The following is a 25,700-nucleotide window of genomic DNA, read 5'->3' as shown; positions in this document are numbered from 1 at the left end:
CCTCCTTCACCCAAACATCCTCTCAGCTCCTTTCTATACCCTAGCCCCCTACCCCAAGCTCCCTTCTGCACCTAACCTCCATCCCAGATACTGTACTTCCTCTATAGAAGTGTGGCCCTTGACCGCTTGTATTGGAGTGGCTCCCCATTAAAAATTATTGCCCACCCCCGTTACAGTAGAAGCTTTCTTTTGAAAGAGGACACCTGAGCAAAAATTCTGTGCTTATGTCCACCAATGGAGCAAGACTTTTACTTTGCAGGGCACTGAGACATTTGTTGAGAGAATGTTGATGTGATATATAGACATTTTGAAGCCAGGCCTGTAAGCATCTCATGTGGAGCCTGGCATATGTTACAACAAATGTTGTCATAATTGCATGCTCCAAAAGTTGTAACCACATTCAGGCAGATGTTTGCAGACTGTTAGTCACCACTGAAATTAGATTGGCTAAGGTAAGAGAGCAGTATTGGGGTAAGCTTTCTGTTGCTGCGAGACAGCTGAGGTAGGCTCCTATACATTCTAATTACTGCACATGGTGGACTTCTGCACATTTATCTGTAATCCAAGGTCCATGAACAAGGTTATAGTGGTCTATGTGGTGTTGCTTCCTGCCTGCTGCATTAGTGCTCTTAAAAGGCAGTCTAGGTATGGGAAGATCACCACCCCATCTGTGGAGATGGGCTGCAATGAAAATGAGACAATTGGTGAAAATCTTTGGGGCAACTGACAGGCTAAAGGTAGTGTTCTTTATTAGAAACACTGGTGACCTAAATTAAATCTCAGGAATATGCAGGTGAACAGTAACATGAAAATAAGCATCTAGGAGGTAAAGGGCCAAGAGCCAAACTCCTTTTTCTAATGCCAGAATTATTGTGAATAGAGTCATTATTTTTTAAATGTCATGTTCTCATGAATTTGTTGAGTCTTCATAAATCCAGAATGGGTCTCCAACTGTTGGTCTTTTTCTAAAAGTAATGGGAATAAAACCCTCTCCCTGAGCTGCTTTGTTACAGGTTCTACAATGCCTAATTGTAGGAGATTGGTAGAAATGTAGCCGTGTTAGTCTGGTGTAGCTGAAACAAAATACAGGTCTATGTAGCACTTTAAAGACTAACAAGATGGTTTATTGGATGATGAGCTTTCGTGGGCCAGACGAAAGCTCATCATTGATCTGAGGAAGTGGGTCTGGCCCACGAAAGCTCATCATCCAATAAACCATCTTGTTAGTCTTTAAAGTGCTACATAGACCTGTATTTAATTGTAGGAGGTGGTTGATTTCGTGTTGTAACAGGTGCTTGTGAAAGGAGCCCCTGAAGAGGAACAGGGAAAGGAAGAGGATTGGTGGTGACCTATCTAAAGTGTGACAGGCAAGGCTATTACTCCAGCTCAAGTAAACTGGGAGAAGGTTGACTGCACATGCTAGGTGATTGCTTGGAATGATGGGAGATGCCTGCTGATCCTGTGCAGCCAACTGGGCACTGCTACTACAAATCTCTGTTTACAGATAAGACACCTAAAGTAGAGCACATCTCAAAGAAGTATATACATTTTATATAGAAATAAAATATATATAAATAAGCACAAGTTCTGCAGAAACCTGGCACTGAACTGGATGCTGTACAGTTAAGATGTAATGGCTAAAGATCACTGCTAAACCTTGAATTTCATATACCTTTCAATCTTTGCTGGAGCTCAGGACTAGTTCAGAAAGGTGGGTCATTTAGTGAAAAATGAGCAGCCAGTTGTTCTAGCTGCTCAGAAAGAAAAGAGAAACCATGGGAATACAATGATAAATATATATCAATTCATTGAAAACCGTAGGGCAGAATGTGTTCTGAAGTGTTGGCAAATCAGAGTATGAAGCCTCAAATTTGTTGTGATATATATTACATCCCCCCACAAGGAAAACCTTAAGCTTTGGGGGGGAAACCTAAGTCTTCATTACTTGGAGTGGCAATATTATTATGGAATCCTTCAAAACTTTTAAGTATCTCTTCAAATCATAGAACAATGTGAAGATGGAATACCATTGTTCCATAGGTTTTATGAAGTATAGGGACGGAAAAGCTACTAAATAATGTCTTTTTCCAAATAACACCATTATGTAGAGCTGTTCAGATCGTGGTTTTTTTCGTTCACTGGCTAATCAGAAGGGGAGAAAATTGGGGGTGGTGGTAAAAAGAGCTTTTAAAAGTTAAAAAAAAAAAACTTTTTTGGATTGAATGAAATACTTTTTTGTTTGTTTTACTTTATTTGAAAAACATAAAAACATTGAATTAAAAAAATAGAAATGTTTGGATTTTTTTGAGTCTCACCTCCAACCAAAGCAATCAGACAAATTTGACTTGAGTTCACAAATGTTTGGATCTATCTGCATGTACATTTCTCTGCTAAAAATCTTGTCCAAAATTTTTTGCTATGCTTTACTATTTTGTACCATATTACAGGTTCGATCTCCCTGATCTGGCACTCTTGGGACTTAACTAGTCCCGAACAAGAGAATTTTTGCTGGACCCCAAGCCTGCCACCAATCAGTGCTACCAGCTTGCTAGTACTCTAGAAAGTCCCCTCTACTGCTGGCCAGGCTGCTTACCCCACTATCACCAGCTCCGTGGCTTAGCCCCACTGCCACAGTCTGTTGGGAGCTGTTGTGGGGTTCCGGACTCAGGCCACCACCACTGGCCCTGCTGCCCCCTGTCCTAGCCATCGCTTCTTTCCATTAGTCCTGAGAACCCAGGAGCCAACAGATGCTCCTGAACCAGACAGACCAAAACTGGGTTGCTAGTTTTCGGAGGTGCAACCTGTAGTGACATGGCTGAGTGTGCAATTAAATGATATAACTGGTGCTGCAAAATATCTAGTGTTGCAAGGTATGTTTCTAATTATTTATTACAGTAGACAGTCTTTTATACAGCTATTGACAGGGAAAACAACAAAACAAGATACTTTTTTTCAAGACATTGCAGGAAACAGTCAAAGATATCCACACCAAATGGGAATGATGGTTTGCAATCTGCATGGATGGTGCCAACGTGATGATGGATAAGAATAGTAGCCTAGTCACATGGATTCACACACTATGTGCAACACCTCACAGCTTTAGCTTTTTATGTGCTCCCAAGAGCTTGTTGCCTAGATGTCTGAAAAATATTGTTTTTACAGAGGTTATAAAGTAGTGAGCTTCATTAAAGGCCATGGAAAGTATTTCTGATTTTTTCCCATTGTTCTCTTATCACAATGGAAAAATCTCTTACAATCTTCTCCACTTTCAGATGAAGTGAGATAGCACTTAATTTCATGACAGCTAATTCAGCTCTTTAGAGGAGAAGTAAAGGTTTTTCTGAATGATCAATTTATTTTTGCAGATTCCATCAATAAGTCATTTTGGGTGGCACTGCTTAGCTCACGTCCTTGAATGAGCTGAGCTTTTTTTACAAGGGTTGGAACAGGAATGGTCTGTCCATGCATGATTCATCAGAAAACTTTGAATTTGGTCTTCCTGAGCACAAACAGGAAACATAGAAGTTTCCTCTTGGCTCAGATTTTGTGAGGGAAATTTGAAGAGCCAGACAGGAATTATCAGGAAGCATCTGACCTCTGTGGGTGAGTGTTTGAGGGAACTGCAGGCCCAGGCGTGGTACTATTTTCTCCAGTAACTCCTTTGTGAAAGAAGTGGATCAGAAGATGCTGTATCCAAGATGTTCGTAACACAGCAGCACTGACAGAATCATTGTAAGACAAGTTGACCAATACCTTACCAAAAAATGTCTGTAGTTGACTTTCTCTAATCACCTAACTTTCTCTACAGATGCATTGAAAGTGCTGTTTTCATTTTACTCTTTGTACTTGAGGAGACAGATTTCTCTTTGATGCTTGCAATAAAAATTAAATATTGACCAACTAAAAATGAATTAATTCTATTATTTCCTCTATCCAACCTTATATGGAACTGCTTTTGTCTATAAGAAAGACTCAGCCAACATATTAAATTGTATCTCCTTTATAAACGTTGCTCTTTTGACATCTTATTTAACTTGTCAGAATTACAAGATTTCACCAGCTCACAGTTTTGATTCTTGTTAGACATGTTCAAAGATCCTTAATCTGGAAAGGAGTCATTAGATCTGAAAGCTTGAGAAACTATTCTTCATGGTCTCTGAGATCTCACACATTATACTGGCATCACAGAGAAAAAAGCAGACCGTTTACCAAGCCAGCATGCTTTCAACATCCCAAACTCCTAGCCAGGTATCACTCCACTTGAGATGGAAGAAACAGGTTTTATGACACCTTAGATATAAATAGTAGAGAACTCTAGGCTCCCTGCCAATCATATTTTCATCAAACCAGATTTAGGGTGAAATCTTGGTCCCGTCAAATTCCATGGGAAAACTCCCACTGACTCCATGGGATGAGGTTTTCACTCATGTTTAAGGAGTGGAAATGATATCATTTAGGTAGCCCATAGACTCACTGCACTATTTGTTTTGGATTATTATAAAACACATTGAGATACTTTCATTATGACATTACACAAGGATACCGATTTCTAAAAATTATGATATCATTACTCCCACTACATAAACTGACATGAATGCCAAATAACTGCATTGAAACAGCAAAGGAAAGTCTCAGGGTGATGCAAATCAAATACCTTTCAAAAGGCTTTTTTTTTTAAGCAGTCTGTTAGATACTCCAAAAATATATAGCATCTCCTCAATCTATGATAATCGGCATGTAGCACCTATGCCAAGTGCATTTAACTGGCATCAGTCTAAATTATTCTTGTTCTTATAAAATGAAAAAAAGCTTCATTAACTGTAACTACAACTGATACATTGTACAGACATAATACTCCAATTGTGTTGCTAAAACAGACCTACCCCTGCTTCAATGTTAATTTCAAGGGATTACAAGAATACACAGAGGGTGTAAATATGCAAAACGATTTAGCAGGAAATACAATTTAGGAGTCTATTGTTCATCAAGTTTTGTGTATTTACCACCAGCCCATTGTTTCTGGAACTTTGTACAAGGTCACTATTGTTTACATGCTCTCTTTTCTGCTTGAGCTATGATCACTTATTGTGTTTAACTGCGGACAGGGGCTGTGAACCCATGAGGTACACTGAATCCAATAGGAGCTGAGAGAACAGAGCAACTTAAGGCCTAGGCGCATGGTAATATGGGAGGGGGGAAGTCACCTTTATATGTCGGGGTCTATGCATAATAGATCAGCCCTACTGTGTGCATAAGCAGAAACAAGGTTGCATTAGGCCATGGCCCTTTACAGAAAGGTAATTTTCACACTGATATGTTTACATAGAGCAATTATATGTCCCCTAAGCCTTCATTTTATTAGGCTAAACAAGGCACACTCCTAAAGTCTCTTCTCATAAAACAGGTTTACCATTTCTCTGACCATCCTATTACGCTCTTGTCAACATCTGTTTCAGTTTGAATTAATCCCTCAAACAAGGCAGACCAGAACCACACATAGTATTTTATGAGATCTCATTAGTGCCTTGTATAATGATAATAATACTCCCACCTACAATGCTTCCTATCTCTACTGCATCCTAGCATTCTCATAGTCTTTTTCACGGCCACAACACACTGGTGGCTCATAGGTCTCCTGTGATTGATAAATACACCCAAGTCTTTTTCCTCCATCACTTCCAGCTGGCAAGTCTCCTGCTTATAGCAAAGACTCCTGTTGTTGGTTCCTAACAACATGACCTTGCATTTGAGCATTATTAAATTTCATCCAATTTCTGCAAGGCTAGTTTTCAAGGTCATCCAAATATTTTTGTATGACATTCCGGCCTTCTCTTAGCAATACCTCCCAACTTTGACTCATCTGCAAATTTTATTGGCGCACGCCCACTTTTTGTCCTAAGGTAATTAATGAAAACGTTAAATAAGATTGTGCCCAGGACTGATCCCTTAGAAACTTCAGCCTGATAGTTCATCTTTCAGTGTGACCCACTGCAGTCTCCTCTTTAACCAGGTCGGACCTACCTTTTGATTTTCATATCAATTCCTATCTTCTTTGACACAACTAACAATTTCCCATGTGGAACTGCATCAAATATTTTACTGAATAGAGGTAATTAGACCTAAACAATTTCTAAACAAAGAAAATGCAGGATCTTCTCAAATAAACAGATCAGGTTGGGTTGACACGATCTAACTTTGCAAAAACATGGATTTTATCCCAATTACTGTTGATTAGTACTATGTCTTTAATTACTCTCTTTCAAGATTTGTTCTAAGGATTTGCATCAACTGAGTTTAAGCTAACAGGCCTGTAGATTCCTAGATCACTTTTTGTTCCTCACTTAAAAAGAACTACTGTATTTGCAGTTCTGCAATGGTAGGGTACATCTACACAGCTGTATTATTTAGGAATAACTGATGTTATTCTGAAATAACATCGTCCGTGTCTACATTGCAAGCAGTTATTTCGACATAATGTTGAAATAATGGCAAACTGGAGGACTTCCTACTCTGATTCCCATAACCCTCATTATACAAAGAGTAAGGGAAGTCGAAGGAAGAGTGCTCTCTCAGACTTCCTGCTGTGTAGCCAGCGCCAAAAGCCAAAATAAGTAATTTCAACTTAAGCTACGCAATTGACATAGCTCAAGTTGCATAGCTTATTTCAGCTTTAGCCTTGCTATGTAGATGCACCCATAGGGCATATAACCCTGGTTTTCTCCAAGACAAAGGTTTCACACAATTTCCTACTTGGGTTTGACTGAAGTACAAGGAGGTCAACCAACTTTCTAAATGTCATCAAATGAATCACTGGCTTAGCACATGCTAGAAGAGCTTTGGATCCTTTTAAGTCCCGGTCATTGTTCTCTAAAACTGTTTTATACTACGCTGTATCTTTCACACAATTTAAGCATGCAGTTATTTACCCTCCCACGTCCAGGGAAGGTAGTATGTAGGGCCTGACGAACACAGAAGTAGCCTTAAAGAAGAAATCAAATTTAGCACTCCCAGGATCCTTAAAATGCAGACTTGGACTTGCTCTTCCTTTTGCAACTCAAACAGATCTGGGTGTGTTTTCTAACATTTTACAGCTAGATACTGGAAACTCTGGAGACCCATCATGTGTCTCCACTTTTTATAAGGTTTTCTTCATAATCAGAGAGGCATTCCCCATAAAAGTAGTATTGTGGTATTAGGGAATTTACAATTATTTTCCCTGCTGAGAAAATTGTGAACAGGACTTTGTGGCCTGTGATGAGCCCACTTTTGTGGGTTTGAAAAGGGTCTCCATCAATTACAGATCGTGAGAGATCTCTTAGGTTGAGGTTAGTGATTTATTAATGTTATTGACCCTGTATTTTGACAAAGTTTAAATGAACCTAATCTCTGTGATAATCCATAAAAAGTGTAAAGTTTTAGTATACGATGATATATGCAAAAATAAAATGCCATCAAATCATAACAGCTGCAGCAAAAATAAATGCTTTGTGAAATCTGAAATAAAAGTTATTTCAATTTGTTAGTACCTTTAGTGGAAGTGCTAAGCATCAAACTATTCATATTGTAGGGAGTTTGTTGCTTTTTCATTTTTCTACTTATGGATATCATCCTAGTTTGTCTTAAAATCTGCTTCTATAGATACAGAAACAGCCAGAGAGTGAAGTCCCTTTTCATTCTCTCTCAAGAGACCATATGATTTACTGAATGTTCTGTGTTTTACTCTTGTGTTTCTACTATAGGTTCAACCTCTTTGGCCCAGATTTCAGTAGCCTGGGACCATCTGTGGTCTGGCATCCCCATGGGTACTCCTGGACACAAGCACTCATGGGGAAAAGCCAGCCCCCAACTCAGCAATTCCTTCCCTGCCCTCCCAGAACTTCCATTATGACAAGCTCAGGAAGGGAGGCAGGAGGGAGGGAGAGAAGCAGGGACAGTGGATGTTCATGGGAAGAAACACAGAGGCTGTGGAGTCCTCTAGCCAGGGGCCAGAAGTGCAGCTCTGCAGCCAGTAGCAGCATCTGGGAGCACAGCCTGGCTGCTGTGGGGCTCAGTGAGCTCCCACGGGGCTGCACTCCTATCTGGCTGAGCTCCTAACACCCAACCATGGGGCTCTCCAGCCATCCTGCCTCTTCCCCTCTCAGTCAATGCCAGCCCCTTTGCTGCTGATGAAGCAGAGCCCAGCAGTCAAAGACGGCAGAAGGGTTGGCACTGACCTTCCCTCATTTGGCCAATTCCCTAGTTCAGAACTGGTCAGGTCCCAAAGGTGCTGGACCAGGGAGGCAAAAACTGTAGATGGAAGTTGGCCTGTCATCTTCACACCACTGGCTGAGGTACAGACTTGGCAAACATAATCGCAGGCTAAGTTTGAAAGCTTCAAAACAGCAAGAAGCTGAAAAGGAAACTTACATCACGAAAACAACAAATCAGAGTCAACGTGGTTCTAACTAGAAATACTAAGCACTGCTAGGCAGTGAAAAACTGAACTGACGACTCCAAAAACAGGCATAAATAAAATCATGTTAAGAAATATCAGATGGTTGGAGTGGAGAATATGTAATTTCATCTGTAATAGGTAAATTAATTGTCAAGGGACATATGCTGCAAGATGCTACAACACAGCAGTATTATTGCAAGGGTCATAAAAGGTCAAATACTATAATATATTATTTATTAGACACAGACATTGGATTTTGTTTCCAGGCCCCGAGGAGCTTACAATCTAAGACATACAAAGGGAAGGGAATAGGTTATGGATTTAGATTTATTTAATATTAATTTTATTAATTATTTTATGCAAATCAATTATAAGTAATAATGATGGGCTTGAAGTTCAGCCCTATTTTTAAACTGAACTGATTAAGGGTACCCTGAGACCTCAATTAAGACATGATGAGCACAAGAGCCGGTTCCCCTTCTAATAACCTGGATCTACTCATTTGGCTTCAGAATGGAAGCTTTTCAGAACAGGGACCATAATTTTTGAGTTACTGCAGAGCATGTAACATACAGTGGGCAGTATTTCAAAGGATACTAGTAACAATGGTTCTTTCTGAGATGAAATAGCCAAAGGATCCCTCCTCTTCTTCTGTAGCATTCTAAGCCACAGATTTTCTTCAAGGCTAAGAAATTCTGATGAAATCTTATTACTGCCTTTGTTCCTGAAGAGTCCTATAGCCCTTTGAGAGCATTATAAATGAGCGAAGTCAATACTGAAGTTATACTTGCAAGCTAAGTTCTGGCTCTTACAAAATACCTTTATAACTTCTAAAAAAGAGCCACCTAGTTTTATGTTGAAGAGAATGCTGCAAACAACACAGCAGAAGAGATGCTAGTATAGCTCTATGTTGTTTCTCAAACCATCTTCAATCTTCAGGCTCAGTTTAAGCAGACTGATTAAATTTAGTTGAAATTATTGAAATAGTATTTGTCAATAATTAATAAAGTACCTGAAACAGTAGCCAGTGAATTACACCCAGTTTGGGAAAATGTCTTTACAACCCGTGTAGTCCTATGGGCATGAAAATTTTACTGTATTTCATAGCAGTTAAGTTGGTAGGCATTTTCATAATATTTCTCTATGCCAATGTACAGTATCTCATACTGGAATGTATGAGATAGAACAGGTGCTGATCGCCAAAAGAAAGCTTTCTTTGGGCTAGTAGTTTTGACAATTCGGTATATTCCCTGAATCTGGCCTTTGTTCAAATGCAAGGCTGTAAATCAGCCAACAGATTTATCTGAAACAAATGACATTGTTAAAATAGAATGTGTGAATCTGCAGCTATGCAAACAAAGAATTGAAAACCTTTCCCTTGAGCTTATTTAAATGCTGGATGGTAATCTGCAGTGCTGATCAGGTTACTAGATAGACCTGTCAAGTGACCCCCCTAAGGAAAATATGTCTGTTAAGAAACTCAAGTTGCCTAGTTATCTGAATGTATGTCACAGCAAAGTCTTAGCTTTAGGTCTTATTTTACGGTCTAACTTGTTAACATCTCACTCCATGAATATGCAGCCATACTTTCCTTTCTTTGATTGGTCTTTCTTCAGTACTATACATATTCATGGCTAACCAATAATGCTAATATCACTTGAAAATTAACACAGTGAAATTTCCATGGATTTGAGCTACATGAGAGAATTTCACTGCTGAGAACCAGCAGTTCACTGGAAATGTAGTAGAAACTGAATAGACAAACTTTTAAAAACCTGGACTGACAGTTGTTGTTGGAATTAAATGTTGCAAAATGGCATGACTAGCCTGAAGCAGCAGTCTATTGATGTGTGTGTAATGCATGACCCCACCTCAAGGAGACATACTGAACATTTTTCAGTCACGAGATATTTGGGACTTGCTTGATTATCAGGCATACAACAGTTTACTACATCCATTGTATGCCTGATAATAGAAGGGGAAAATCCTTCTACAGAATTGACATGAGGCAGACACTACCTGACAAGACTCAGCTTTGCAAAAAAGTCAAAGTGAGCAACTGCATAGAAGACAGTGTAGTACTATGTATATGGAACAATTTTGTACTCAAAGATATATTTTGTGATCTCTGTGTTCAGAAAGGAAGGATCCATTCAGTTATATCACATGAAGGTTGACAAATATTGACAAATTTTGTAAAGGCTTTTATACAAATTCTAGAAAGTCTAAACATGGGTGAACTTAAGTGCCTGCTATCATATGGGGATACCGATAGACTAGGATCATAGAAACTAGGTAGAATGATATCAATGGAACATGATAATACTGGGGTATAAAATATATAGGATTGCAAGAATAGGTCATACTAGTAGGGGAGTGGCACTATATATGTGAAAAAGCAGTGTGTTTAATATAGTAAAAATCTCAAATGAATCAAACTGTACCACAGAACCTCAGGTAGAAATTCCAGTCATCATTATTAAGACTAGAGCAGTAGAACTATGCTTGTTTTTATAACCTCTCTAATGTGATAGCTCTAACCTCTAACCAAGCTGATAGCTTTCTTTGATAGGATAACGAGTCTTGTGGGTAAGGGAGAAGCGGTGGATGTGGTATACCTAGACTTTAGTAAGGCGTTTGATACGGTCTCGCATGAGATTCTTATCAATAAACTAGGCAAATACAACTTAGATGGGGCTACTATAAGGTGGGTGCATAACTGGCTGGATAACTGTATTCAGAGAATAGTTATTAATGGTTCACAATCATGCTGGAAAGGTATAACAAGTGGGGTTCCACATGGGTCTGTTTTGGGACCGGCTCTGTTCAATATCTTCATCAACTTTTTAGATATTGGCATAGAAATTACGCTTATTAAATTTGAAGATAATACCAAGCTGGGAAGGGTTGCAACTGCTCAGGAGGATAGGGTCATAAGTCGAAATGATCTGAACAAATTGGAGAAATGGTCTGAGGTAAACAGGATGAAGTTTAATAAAGACAAATGCAAAGTGCACCACTTTGGAAAGAACAGTCAGTTTCACACATACAGAATGAGAAGCGACTAGCCAGGAAGAAGTACGGCAGAAAGGGATCTAGGGGTTATAGTGGACTACAAGCTGAATATGAGTCAGCAGTGTGATGCTGTTGCAAAAAAAGCAAACGTGATTCTGGGATGCATTAACAGGTGTGTGGTGAGCAAGACATGAGAAGTCATTCTTCCTCTCTACTCTGCGCTGGTTTGGCCTCAGTTGGAGTACTGTGTCCAGTTCTGGGCACCGCATTTCAAGAAATATGTGGAGAAATTGGAGACGGTCCAGAGAAGAGCAACAAGAATGATTAAAGTTCTAGAGAACATGACCTATGAAGGAAAGCTGAAAGAATTGGGTTTGTTTAGTTTAGAAAAGAGAAGATTGAGGGGGGACATGATAGCAGTTTTCAGGTATCTAAAAGGGTGTCATAAGGAGGACGGAGAAAACTTGTTCATCTTGGCCTCTGAGGATAGAACAAGAAACAATGGGCTTAAACTGCAGCAAGGAAGGTTTAGGTTGGATGTTAGGAAAAAGTTCCTAACTGTCAGGGTAGTCAAACACTGGAATAAATTGCCCAGGGAGGTTGTGGAATCCCCATCTCTGGAGATATTTAAGAGTAGGTTAGATAAATGTCTATCAGGGATGATCTAGATGGTATTTGGTCCTGCCATGAGGGTAGGGGACTTGGCTCAATGACCTCTCGAGGTCCCTTCCAGTCCTAGTGTTCTATGATTCTATGATCATTTCACAGATTACTCAATAATGGGGAATTTCAACATATTGACTGGGTATAGTTACCTCAAGATGGGTGCATAAATTAATTTTCTACACAACAGTAATGATGGTTTGTTAGAGCAGCTAATCCTGGAACCCACAAGCACAGAGACAATTCATGATTTAGTCCAGGGGTGGACAATAATTTTTGATGGGGGTCCACTCCAAGATTTTGGAAAGTGGTCAAAGGCTGCACTCTTCCATGATATTAATGGAGGAGGTGTGGGGTCTGAGATGGAGAATGGATTCAGAAGAGATCTTGGGGGAAGGGATTGGGGTGCAGGAGGGAGAATGGGGTCTGGGAGGGAGTTTGATTAAGGAGATAGTTGTGACCTACAGCAGGGGGATTGGGATGTGATCTAGGGTAGGAGGTGATTGTGATCTGGGGCAGGAGACTGGGGTGCTAGATCTGGAAAGGAGTATGAGTTCAGGAGTGGGCAGAGGGTTGGGGTATGTGGAGGGGGGACAAATGGTTGGGGAGGGGGGACAAAGTGTTGCCAGAGACAGGCTCTGGCTGGGAGACACTTACCAGCAGAAACCTGGACTGTCTGCTGCAGACTGCTTGTTGCTCCACATGACTCCACTCCAGGCCTGAGAGAGAAAAGGAGGGGGAGGAAATAGAGGAGGAAGGGCGAAGGCTTCATACACTGCTCCTACTCCCAGCAAAAATTCTCAGCTCTTACTAGCCAGGAGCTGAGAAACTGGCCAATGGGAGCTAAGAAATTTTGTTGGGGGGCAGGAACAGCACGAGAAGTCTCCCTCCTCCCTTCCCAGCTATCTGGAATGGAGAACAGCTGGCTTTTTGAAGTGTGAGCTGTTCTCTTCCTAAGTGTTTCGGCAAGGCATCCGTGGGCCGGATCCGATAGTGTGGCGGGCTGGATCCAGCCTGCTGGCAGCCTCTTGCTCACTCCTAATTTAGTCTTAAGTGGCACAAAGGATCTGCTCCAAGAGGTTCATATAGATGAACTGCCTGGTAATAGTAATCATGATGTAATTCCATTTAACATCCTTGTGTAAAGGAAAACTGAAATGGGATTTTTTTAAAAACACTACAAAAGATGCTCTAATTAAATATATGTTCCCATCCCCCCGCAAAAAGAAAGGACCAAAAATGCCTAAACACCATAGTAAAGAAGATAGTGACAGGCAAAACGAAAAAACCATAGCCTCATGAATAAAATGGAAAGCAACAAACTCTGGCAAGTCAAGTATAATTAGGCAGGCTAAAAAAGAATTTGAAGATCAACTAGCAAAAGACAAAAACTAAATTAGAAGCAAGAAACCTGTCAAACAACCAACTAGGGTGCTCACGGAAGCACACAAGGGCACTCAAGGAAGACAGGGCCATTATTAAGAAGTTAAATGCATGTTTTTCTGCATTGACCTCCACTGCAGAAGTAGTGAGGGAAATTCCTATTCCTGAACCATTCTTTTAAGGTGACAAATCTGAGGCACTGTCCCAGACTGAGATGTTGATAGAAGGTTTGTAATAAATTGATAAAATTAAAGAATAAGTAGTCACGAGGATATGATATTCACTCAAGAGGGGTGCAGATACTCAAATATGAAATTGACTGAAACGATAGTATAAAACAGAATCATCAGACATAAAGATGATCATAATTTGATGGGGAAAAATTAACATGGCCTTTGTGAAGAGAAATCATACATTCTCAGTCTCTTAGAATTCTTTGAGGGGTTCAACAAACTAGTGGACAAGTTTGACCCAGTGCATATAGTAAACTTTGACTTTTGAAAAGTCTTTGAAAAGATCTTTCACCAAAGGCTCATAAGCAAAGGAAGCCAGCATGGGAAAAAAGAGAAGTTGCTCTCATGGCTCGGTAACTGGTTAAAAAATAGGAAACAAAGCATAGGAATGAATGATCAGTTTTAAGAATGGAGAGAGGTGAATAATAGGGTACCCCTCACAACCAGCACTTAGATCAAAGCTGTTCAGTATATTGATAAAGGATCTGGAAAAGAGGGAGACAGTGAATTGTCCAAGCTTGCTGATGATACAGTACATTACTCAACATCTAGTCCAAAGCAGGCTGTGAAGAGTTACAAAAGGATTTCACAAAAATAGATGACTAGACAACAAAATGGTGAATGAAATTCAATGTTGACAAATGCAACGTACTGTATACTGTAAAATGTAATCCCCACTAGTCATATAAAATGGGGTCTAAATTGGTGGTTATCACTCAGAAAGGAGATCTTAGAGTCATTGTGGATAGTTTTCTGAAAAATACCAGCTCAATATGCAGTGGCAATCAAAAAAGTTAACAAATGTTAGGAACCATTAGGAAAGGAAAATATAATACAGGCAGTCCCCTTTGCCGGAGGTCGGGGCGAGAAAGCCCCGTTCGTAAGCTGCTCCGGTGCCCCTGGTCTGCTGGAGACCGTCTCCAGCAGACCAGGGGCACCGGGCGGGTTCCCGCGCTTCTGAGGCTTTGCCAGAGCAAAGCCTCAGAGGCGCGGGGAACCTCCGCTGCTGCCGCTTCAGTCTGGGTGCCTGTGGTCTGCTGGGGATGGTCCCCAGCAGACCACAGGCACCCGGACTGAAGCCGCAGCCGTGGGGGGGTCCCGCGCCTCTGAGGCTTTGCCAGAGCAAAGCCTCAGAGGCGCGGCACCCCACTGCCGCTGCGGCTCTGCTCCCCGTGTCCCTGGTCTGCTGGGGGGGGGAGGGGCGCGCAGCTAGTGTGCTCCCCCCCCCCAGCAGACCAGGCTTTTGTTTTGGACTCTGGGGCAGAGCAGCTGGGGCGCTGCCGATTGGTCCTGCAGCGCCCGCTCTGGGCACTACTGGACCAACCCGGCAGCACCCCAGCTGCTCTGCCCCAGGTCCTGATTCAGCCGCTGCTGGTCAGTTTCAGCAGCGGCTGAATCAGGACGCCTGGGGCAGAGCAGATGGGGTGCTGCTGGGTTGGTCCAGTAGCACCGAGGAGCGGCGCTACTGGAGCAACCCAGCAGCACCCCAGCTGCTCTGCCCCAGGCGTCCCCAAGTCAGCCGCTGCTGAAGCTGACCAGCGGTGACTACAGGAAGCCCCAGGCAGAGTTGCTCTGCCCCGGGCTTCCTGGAATCAGCTGCTGATCAGTTTCAGCAGCAGCTGACTTGGGGACGCCTGGGGTTCTTAAGTTGATTCTGTATGTAAGTCAGAACTGGCGGTCAGTTTCAGCAGTGTCTGAATCTGGACGCCAGTTCCGACTTACATACAGATTCAACTTAAGAACAAACCTACAGTCCCTATCTTGTACGTAACCCGGGGACTGCCTGTACAACAGAAATAATGATAACGGCTGTATATAAATCCACATGTGTACTCCTGGTCATCTGATCTCAAGAGATATATTAGAATTGGAAAAGTTCTAAAATATATGTAAGTTTCTCTGACAAGGAAGAGAGTAATATAGGAATTGCTGTACCTAATTAGACCAGGGTCCATCTGGTCAGTATATTTTCTCAGACATTGGCCAGTATCAGATGCTTGCAAGACAAAAGAGTAAGAAACAATGTAATGACAATTAGGGAATAACCATGCTATATAGCAATTTTTCAAATTCTCATCAGTTAATGATTGACTTATGATCTGATGCATAAGGGTTTTATATGCCTTATTAATTTTAATCATAATTTAGAAATCATAGATCTCACAATTTATATATACACATCTAAGGTAGGAGTTTCCAAAGACAATGAGGGGGAGTTAGAATTTTTAGACACCTAATACCCTCCCCAATTAGAAATCCTAATTCAACCGAACTCTTGATTTCCAGGATAACCTATGGAACTCATTGTCACAGTATAAGAAAAAAATCTTCAGTTTAGAATTTGTTGCCTTTTAATTTGATTAAATGTTGTTCTCATGTCATAAAAAATAGGCAATATGAGAGTCCTATTAATGTTAACGTTAAATAGGACTCTCGTATTGCCTATTTTTTATGACATGAGAACAACATTTAATCTGCAAACTTTCCTGCAGTTTGGTTCCACTGTGCAAGGTTTTGATATGATTTCCTGCTTGAGTATGTTGAACTTAGCCATATTGGGGGCACCATTAGTTAGAGGCTCAATTATAATTATTTTTTGAAACAATTTTCAGCATTATTTAAGACTTAGTCAAGACTAGCCTTTCCAGTTTTATTCGAAAATTAGCTGTTCCAAGAAGAAATTTGATGTTAAATAAAATGTGTGCCTAAACCTTGATCTGTTCTAAGATTCAATTTGTCTATTCGTGGTTAGTTGTAACTATTGTAAGCAATTCTTATTAGACTTAGTTGCTTTTTTTATATCCCTTAATACAATGCACTCCATATTCTTTTTCTGGTCAGAAGGCCAATAGAAAAAACCTCAACACTATATATTTGTATGTGTAGTTCTTGGTATTAATATCTCTACAGTTTCTGCTAAATATAGTCCACTCAGTTCATGTATTAATCTCAATGGATTGTATAGAATTTTAGATCTTGTTCTCCGACTCCACCATTACACCCTAATCCAACCTTCCAGTATAGTTTATATTCAAAGATAGCAGTATGAAATTACTTTGTATTATTTTACCATGTTTCAGAAATGTCTTTATCAAGGTCCTCTTCCACAGCTAACTGTTTTAGTAAAGATCAATGGGAGTTAGGCACCCAGTAAGTGCTTTTGAAAATCCCACTTGGTGCCTAAATGCCTTTGAACATCTGTCATCAGTTGCATATACATCTATCAATTGACCACATCACACAGTTGTACATTCTGTACCCTTGTCACCCATTGTTGACATGGATGTAGAAATAAAGGGCTGTGCTAATTAAGAAGGCTTGCAATGCTATCTACAGCATGGGTTATATCCAGATCACATAACATTTTACACCAGTGGTGGGCAACCTGTAGCCTGTGGACCCTCTATCTGCCCCTCTCCCCCATATGTCTCTCATGCCAGAGGCCTGCACCATGAATTGCCTGATCCTTTTGCTGTCCCCACTCCTTCCCAGAGCTGGAACAGCTGTGAAGAGCTGATTCGCAGCTTTCTAGCTCTGGGAGGGAGGGACAGAGTGGGCACGGAGTGTGAATCAGACGATTCATACGCTCTAAAAAGGCTTGGAGGGAGTGGGGAGGCAAAGGAAGTGCAGGGCTCTGGTGCCCCTGTGAGTGAGAGACCCGAGGGGGATGTGACACACAAGGGGGCTGCAAGTGGAACCCTACTGAGCCATGGGCTGCTGTGGCCCACAGAGGTGAAAGAGGGACACTCATGCAATACACTCCCTATTTTTGGTTGCCCATTGCTGTTCTACCCAGTGTCTTATCTATGCCTACAATGAAATTAATGAAAATATTCACATATTTCTATGTAGCCACCTTCTTTTCACTATGTAAGTGGGACCATCTGGCTCTTCCTTAGAGTCCTGCTTGGGCTATAGCAGCTTTTTATTTAGTAGCTTTTTATTTAGTCTGAAGTGTAGTAGAAGCCCTTACCTGTTTCATTATGGTGAAGACTATCCCGGAAATACACCACATAAACACATTTCATAACTAGCCTGTCCTTGCCCCATCCTTGATATTTGTCCATATGAACTGCACTACACAATTTTGAGCTATCTATTGAGCTACAGCTGGCTTGTATCCTGAACTTCCATTGCTGGAGTTGAGACAATGATTGGAAGTGTCCTTGAACTTTCCACCTACTTTGACTGTCAGCTTCAGTTGTTGATGTTCTGTTAGTGGGATTGTAAGTCATATACATTAATGGCTCTTTAATCACAGATTCATTTTACAGTTTTATGTGCCTGCAGGGGTTTGGTTTCCTTTATTTTCTGTTATGGACATTGTAGTTATTGATTGTGCTCAGCAGCTACAGCACTTTTTCTTCCCTTCTCTTTCGCTAGGCATATCTGCCTTTTCATGACGGCAACCCACTACTTGCAACCCAAATAAAATAAACACTACTTGCAACCCAAATAAAATAAACATTGACCGTTGATTGACTGATCAACTATTTGTGTTTTATGGGGCTTACTGATGTTTAATTTCTTAATTGCTTTAAAACATTTTAACTGTAAAACAAACACGGCTTGTACAGCTTGAAGAATAATATTCAGAACATAAATATGGTGCCATGTTAAAATAAAGTGTTCATTATCAAAGTTAATTCACAGATTTTTTTAAAAAAAAAATCATTATCTAATGAAATGATAGCCAATTTACGATTGGAGGATATTTCCCTCACGTTTTATATAGTTTTTTTTTTTTTTTTTGCAAACTCTTTGAGCTCTCAGGACTCAATATCAGAGTTTTAAAAAAGTATAGGGCTGCAATATTTTGCTTTTCAAAAGATTTTTTTTAAATTCTAAAAGGCTGCCTAGAAACTCCAGTAGAAGCATCAAAACCTAGCTTATCTTCATAGCCAAATGTGTGTTCTTCAAGGGAAGCCCCTTGTTGAGTAAGACTAGTGAAGTTTTTATGTGTGGATGATTCAGAATACTATCCAGACTGAACTCAAAAAAGGTGACAAAATTAATTGATTTAGAGTGAGGATCTGAAAATAACAGAAGGAAAATCTTTCACTGTTTTTGAATTTCAAGTTTCACAGCAACATTAGCTATGATGTGTTTTTCATGTTTGAACTGTCCTAAAATACTGAAAGCAGGGATTTACTTTAGGTCAAGAATCATGTCATTTAAAAATGTTGTTTCCATTCAAAGCTTTCTTTGCTAGCTTGACTCAGGACTCTTTTTAAGCATTTACTTCTCTTTACTCTTCCTTTATTGTCTTCCCTCATTCTCAGTCATGGCATTTTACATCACATAATTCCCTAGAAACTATGCTTAGTGCTTTTTAGCTTTTTTGCTTTTCTTTACCTGTTGATAGATTTCTACAATATATTACATTTAAAAATCTGTATAGTTTTTATATATGACTAGAGAGAAAGATCAGAAACAGAGCAAGACATACATAGCTGTGGCATGCCAAACTAACAAAAAAAGATGAAAAATGGCAAGTTTTTTTTGGGGGGGGGGAGTGAAGAGAAAAGAAAATAAGAAGGAATATTTCATGTTTGGGGAGTCTGTTTTCAACAAATCAGAACACTGAATTTTTCCTTAAAGGGGAGAGAAAATGAAAGACAAAGCACTTTTTTTTTAAAACCAGTTCTAGTGGTAGGCTTTTATTATAGCCTTTTGTACGGGAAACAATTACAAGTTTAGATGCCATTTATAGTAAAAATGTGCAGTAACGCAGATCTGTAAAAATCTACTACTAAGGTATATTGCATATATGTGTGTTATGCACAGCATTCTTATGAACAAATGTAGTAGCTTGCAATGAGTGTAACAGATATTAATGCAATGTCAATAAAATGCTATTGAAAAGGACACCTATACAGAATAATGCAACAAGATGGAAATATCAGTATTCCCCTTAGGCAAAAATATTTACATAAGAACAGACCCTCAAATCATGCCCCAATCAATAACACAGACAGCCTTACTGGAATAGAAATAGCAGTTAACAATCAAAGTTGAGATACTTTATCCAAGAACCACATAATCATGGGTGTATCTTATTAAATATCTATTCTTATTGGCATATTGGACTACTAAAATAGGGGCGGTGCTGCAAAGTATGACGTTTTCCAGATGTGCTGACTATTATACAGACGCTTGAGACTGATTTGTATGCATATGCTGTTATCCATCTTCATTCATACTGGTACTTTCCTTTGCCCTGTTTGCAAACATACTGCACTTCACATACCTAAGCAGTCATATCTTAATGGTGTATGTATGACATGAGTTACACCCATTCTTCATCCACTATGTTCTGGTATTCCACAGCCCACAATGGGTTTCTGTTGCAGGTTATTGTTCTGGTCACATCTAATAACATTTTTAAATAGGAAAACACCAAATAATTGCTGTTATTTGATTTTGCTCTTTTACTTGGTCATCCCAGTTTTCCTCACTGACCCTGTTCTTGCACCTACTGCAGCTATGGTAAGCTATGCTTGGAGAAGGACTTCTCATGTTAAGACTCATTTGTCTGATTCCATTTTGGTTTACTACAGTGTTCGTGACCACGCCACTTAACTAATGCTGACACACGGAACATGCTGGCTCATTTTATCAATAAGGTCTAGAAATTACTGTAGTTTGATATCAGCATAATTGGGAAAAGATTCTGCAGATAAAATATGGCTCCTGTGGTTTGATTTGCACAATCCTGCAGATACCCAAAATGGTTTTAAACCGTGGGAGAAATCCCAGCTCTATTAAAGTTAAAGGCAAATCTCTTAACTTCTATGAGGCCAGGATTTCAACTTTAGTTCCTATGTGAATTGCTACTGTTTGCCCTGAATGTAACATTCAGAGCAAATTGATATCATCATCATATTCTTCTCCAAAGATTCTTTTTAGACACACCTTTTGGCAATTAAACCGAACAGAGACTTTCCTGATTTGATTTGAATATTGAATTATCTTATTTTACACCCACACACAGCACTGAATTTGCTTCATTTGCATATGATGTTCAGTTGAAATTCTTCATTTAAATTCCTCCTGAAGAGACACTTCTTCTATGCCTGAAAAGCACTACGTGAAAGTCATTTACTTATCTATCTCATTTATGTTTCTAAGCAAATTGCTCATCAGTGTGGATAGAGGGGAATGAAAGTCAGCAAGGAAAGATTGTCTGGAGACTGGCATTGTGGAAAGGGGGGGGGGGAGACAAGAGGAATAAATTGCCATGGAAAAGAAATTTAGTGGTTTTTAATCCCACAAATGTGTAATAAATAAGACATGTGCCTGTCATTACTTAAATAACCAGCCCTCATTTGTCTGCCTTTTTAGATAGTCACTGTCTAGAAGAATGTACAGTACCTGGCTTTGTGATGGGAAAGTGCTAGCATGGGCTGGCTGCTATTGTAGTATGTAAAAATATATATAAATGTTTACATTTTGCATGATTTGTCATGACGACCCACAATATTTTCTTTAGATGCTTACAAAGCATTTTACAAATGTTGAGCTCCACCTACTCTCCACCACTTATTTGGATGACTGAAGCAATCTCACACATATATTCAGTTAATTATAAATACTTATGTAGCATTGAAAATGTACTTGGTACTTTACAAAACATAGAAAAGGCATGGTCCTTGCATCAAGAACTTACAGTGGTATGCCTAAATGACTCAACACAGAACAGTAGTTCAGGAAGGGGAGCTATTTCAGGGATAATTAGACAAACATTCATGGAAGAGATGGCTTTTCTGAAGGAACGATTTATAAGAGGCAGTAGGATAAGAGATTTCCATTTCTGCAACAGTGTTTTCAAACATAACATGTAATTCTGTGTGCATTGGCTGGACAAACTCACTTCGAAAACCATTTGGACTTTGGCTCTCAGTTACTGACCACTTATACAATAGTGACTTGTTACTTATTTACCTTTGCAATTATGTACTGGAATTTGTAATGATTAATCTCATGCCCAGTCTATTGTCTAAATATATGAGGTAGCACAGCACGATTTAAATCTATACAACTGTTAAATACAAGTTAATGCAAACATTGCATTAACATGTTTTTTACAAGAATAAATATAAAATACGATGCAAGAATCAGAATTCCTGGTGGGTTGTCAGTGGATATTTTTAATCCATTTCCCATGTTCAATATTATTATGAGCTGTCAAAAAGAGATGGTATTCAGTAAGAGCGTTCTTAGATTATTAAGGCTGAAGTGGTATGGATTAACATAATTTAACCATTTTCAGATCACAGGCTGCACCAAAGGATTGTAGTTTTATTGACCCAGTCCAATCCACATAACTGCTGTCGGTGTCTGAGTTCATATTACTCAAGGGGCAATTTTTTGGAATTAAGAGTCTATAATTTTACCACAGCCATTTTCAAAAACTATTCTACTTAAATATTTCTGTGCATCTGTCTTGGTATTTTTATTTTATGTAACACTCATATCAGCTAGCATAGCAAAGAGGTTGTGCAATAAAAGAAGTTTAACCATCTTATTCGATAGCTATACTAGTGCTCAATGTGGAGTACTGGCTTCCTTTCTTTTCCCGAACTCCAAATTGAGGGACACAATGGGTGTGTTGTGTTCTATGCTCATGGTATGTGCGATATCTTTGAAAAGGGGTGTGAGCGGACGCTATTACCTAGGCTCTTAAAAGTACAAGTACCAGAAACTAACCTAACACACAGCACTGGGGCATGCAGTTCATAAAAATGAGTGCAAAGCCTGCTTTCTATTATGACCTACATACTGCACAGTAGCAGTTGGACAGTTTAAATCTAGTTTCATTATTAAGGTTGAACAATGCATGTACAGCAATACTGATGGAGTTGATGATTTTAAGGTTTTTCAAATAAAATATTCACAAGTTCTATAAGGTTTCATATCCCACATAATTCCCACAATACAGGTCACATAAAATCCCCATTGTGTGTGGGTAAAATGTATGTATGTGACTTTGTGGACTATTCAAAATGAAATCAATTTCAAAATAGCAAATATCTGGAGGGATACAATTTTTGACAATCTGTAAAATGTTCAATCAGTATAATTACAGATTCTAAACAAGTTACTGCTTAAGTCACATATTAACAGTAAATATTTTATAGATCACTTTCACTTGCATGAAGTTTTGCTTGATGTATTTACAAAACTGAAAACAAAACAAATGCTTACCTCTTTCACATAAGTTGAGATGTACAGTAGCCGCCTTCTCCGAATAAGTCCACAGGCAGATGCTCCTAAACCAACAATTTGTTAATGGGAAACATGTAAACCTGGTTTGTACAGCCTACAATATACAGCCCATCTGAACTGCACACCTGCTTCTTCAGCAGCGCTTGCTCATATAAAACAGCGGCACTCAAGAACAATGTTGAGAGAGGGCAACACCCTTCTTTTGGGTCAGCAGCTTTCACTCCGAGCAGCTAGCAAGCTGTTGAGATAACATTACAGAGAAACCTTGCCTTTACAAGTCAAAAATCCTACTCTACTGCCTGTTAGCAGATATGCAGCATTATCACTCTGCATTCCACCCTCTCAGATCAGCTAGTGGCAGCAGCAACAGCCACCCACTGGTCAAAATGGCATCTTGAGGACATTCTCAGCTATAGTAACTGTTCACTAATATGCCTGTTTTCTGTTTTCTGCAAATGGATTTTTGTTTATTCCGTGGTAAAACACAGCATAACGTGTCACACTCTTTTCCATAAGCAAAATGGCTGGTCCTTTCAGCAGTGCTGCAGACAGCTCATTGGGTTCCACTGGCTTTTTGTAGCCATAGCAACAACCAACAGACAGACTTATCCAGCAAGCATGGCTGATCATGTGCAGATCTCCAGCACAGAATGTTAATTTATGGGTTTTTTTCTTTTTCTGTGCTGCAGTTATTTTACATTTTTCAACATTTTATGCAAACATTCAGTTCGGTCTGTACAGAATTTTTGTTAAGTGGGAGAAGGGCTATATACACCATACAGCATGTTTGTAAAAAGTAAAACCTCATTACAAATAATCTAGGCTAATAAAAGGCAAATTGTCTCAGTCCCGTATCTTTGATGTTCAGTGTAACTAAGGAGGACATTTGAAGTTATGAAAAGCAATATGCAGTTATGACAAGTAAGCCTTTAAAGGTCACCTAATTAAAAATAAATTTGGAATTACTGATATGCACTAACACTACAATTCATGACTGCCACTAAGAAGTCAACATTAAGCATCATTTGCTACCAAAAATAACCATTACAATCTTTACAAATTGTTCTTAGCATGTTTAACTAATATTAATGTGGATTTTTTCTAAAGAGAAAATAATTTTAGGTGGTAACAACTGTACCTGAGGTATCACACTAGTATCATTTACTTAGTATAGGAGATGAAACTAAACACTTCATTATATCTCAGTTTCTCCATAGGACTAATGATACCTGAAATTGTGAAATTTTAATTTCACATTTTACCTGTAGATTGAAGGAGATACAATCATATCAGATATAATCCGGTAACACTGGCAAACATTGGCTTTCTAGTAGTGACCACATCATACCTAATACCCTTCATCCCCAGCTACTTATGTAGCTGTTTCAGATTTTTTTAATAATGTATTATACACATGCTATTTATATATATATTATGCATCTAATCTAATTAGAAACTGTATAAGAGTTTCTGGCATATGACAGGTTCAAGGGTAAGATTCACCCTAGTCTGCATGTGCCACCTGCAGCTGAGCTGACAGATTAATCCTGGGAGAGGACATCTGGAGCTATTGTTGAATTTCCATTCTGATCAGAGGAAGGCAGCTTTAAATCCCATTCTAGTTTCCTTAGGGCACATTGAGGCTGCTCAGGATGTACAATGTATCACAGCATTTCCCAGGTCAGCTTCATGCCCTTTTGGGTTGCAGCAGGTAGCTTCAGACTTTCTGGTGAAGTCTAATTCGGAGAGGTTGTACTGCTGCACCTCTATTCCTAACTGAGTTTCTACTACTGGGGCCCAGCTGGGAATTTGCCAGTGGATTATGTAACTCACACACCTCCTGGGTGTGGTATACTGTCCAATCTAGTGGCACTGAGACATCTTAGAAAGAGGTTAATGAGTCTGGTCTGCAGTGTTAGCTAACAGGCACAATGCTTTTAGTTCATGCAGTAAAGGCTCACGTATTTATCTTCAGAGATCCCACATTTAATTCCTCTCACCAACAAACAGGGTCTGTCTGTGTTACAAATGCAAGCAGAGAAGCAGGCCCAATGTGTTTGATTTCAGACATTTCTTCCACCAAAGCCCGATTCCCTCCTTTGCGGGGTAGCAATATGCACACCGACTTCAAATCTTTGACATCAATGGGAGTTATACAGCACAAGTGAAGAATGGACCACGGGGGGCTACTGATCATCTTCAGAGCTCTCTGCAGCTTGTCCTTTGCTTTTATGAATCCTACAAAGAAATGCTCTGTGTTTAGAAGGAATGTCAATGTGTCAGATTTCAAACACATTCTGGCACATTTGAGTAAGATGCTGTATCATTGACCATATTCTGAACATCAATCCTAGTTTATTGATTTTTCACCTTCTCCATTAACTTTCTAGAATGGAGGAAGAATCCTTTGCTCGTATTTATTAATACATTCCCTAGGAAACATCATCTGACGCTAAGGTCCCAACTGCCTTCAAGTGAACAGTGCAGTGACTCAAGCACAGATTCTTAGTGTCATGACTACTACCCAAAGTTGGTTCATTTTGATCAGAAAGGGAGACAATTTGCTGATTTTGCAACTGATTCTAAAGCTGTTGGCTGGAAAACATTAAACCTCTTTAAGAATGTGTTACAGATGTGTACTGAACATTACAACAAAATTACTCTGCATTACTAAAATACCATTTCAGTAACTTTTTCTTTACCAGTCTCAGAGAGGTAGTCGTGTTAGTCTTTAACTTTAAAAA

The 25,700-nt window shown here is 39.5% G+C and overlaps 1 protein-coding gene across 7 annotated transcripts in view; it reads right to left on the bottom strand.

The window, feature by feature from the left end:
• The window catches only part of SORBS2 (sorbin and SH3 domain containing 2), a 258,991-nt gene extending 235,015 nt beyond the window's left edge, over positions 1-23,976 (bottom strand). For 2 of the 7 annotated variants that reach the window (XM_089777890.1, XM_089777889.1), the window contains exon 1: positions 22,936-23,521. The gene's annotated coding sequence lies outside the window, so the exon portion shown is untranslated. Of the gene's footprint in view, positions 1-22,935 lie in introns of all 7 variants that reach the window. The other 5 variants (XM_075930311.2, XM_075930312.2, XM_089777891.1 and 2 more) reach the window with 4 other exon arrangements.
• Positions 23,977-25,700: the final 1,724 nt, after the last annotated feature.

Source organism: Pelodiscus sinensis, chromosome 4, assembly GCF_052426305.1.
Source record: "Pelodiscus sinensis isolate ZL-2025 chromosome 4, ASM5242630v1, whole genome shotgun sequence".
Taxonomy (NCBI): domain Eukaryota; kingdom Metazoa; phylum Chordata; order Testudines; family Trionychidae; genus Pelodiscus; species Pelodiscus sinensis.
Note: the sequence above shows the minus strand (reverse complement) of the source record. Positions and strands in the feature narration are given on the sequence as shown.